Here is a 948-nt window from a genome sequence, read left to right as displayed (position 1 = left end):
TAAATATCTCTAGTCTCACCATACTTTCACCCAATAATTCTAGTATTTATTGATGATTTTCATCAGAAATAAATAGCTTTATGGTGGTGACCAACTTGTGATTTTTTTCATATCAACATTTTCATCTACATTTACTTGCAATTATATTGTAAAAATGACCTTTGATGTTTCCAGTACTTATTTATTCATTTATCTATCTAAGTATGAATACACGGATATGTCCCTGATTTGGTAAGGGAAATCCTGTTCAAACTGTCTTCCGTGTTCTTTGTGTGTACTTATCAGTCTTTGAAACTTCCTTAATTAATGGCACAAAAATATATGTCTGGTTCATCTTGTATTTTCTCTGTACTAAACATAGAGTTAGCCATTTCTCCAAGGAGCTCTGGTTCCATTTAGTAGATAATAGTAAATGGAAGCCAAGATCTTTGTGCTAGATGTGCTTATTGCTGTTGAGGTGTCCATGCTTCTACTTACTCCTCTCAGGGGGCAAGAATGCAAACATAGAAGATTATATATAATAATATATAGATATAGAAATATAGATACAGAAATAAAAATATAGATAATTTTTACACACATACACACAAAAACACATAGAAGCGTGTGCATAATATCTATAGATGATAGATAGATAGATAGATGATAGATAGATAGATAGATAGATAGATAGATAGATAGATAGATAGATATAGATAGATGATAGATAGAGATAGAGATAGAACATAAGCTACATGTTTGTTTGTTCATACTAACATCTATAATTCTAGTCCAACACCACCGGGCTCATTTTCGCATTTCCTTTACCACATTTGTAATTCACTTCTCTAAGAATAGAAAATTTGGTTTCAATTATCAACAAAATACAATTTCAATACACATTAAATAATTTTGAAATTTCTAACCCATAAATCTATACAGAACAAATCTATTACATGGAGCTCAATA

Source organism: Pan paniscus, chromosome X (genome assembly GCF_029289425.2).
Source record: "Pan paniscus chromosome X, NHGRI_mPanPan1-v2.0_pri, whole genome shotgun sequence".
Taxonomy (NCBI): domain Eukaryota; kingdom Metazoa; phylum Chordata; class Mammalia; order Primates; family Hominidae; genus Pan; species Pan paniscus.
This window is presented reverse-complemented; position numbering follows the sequence as displayed.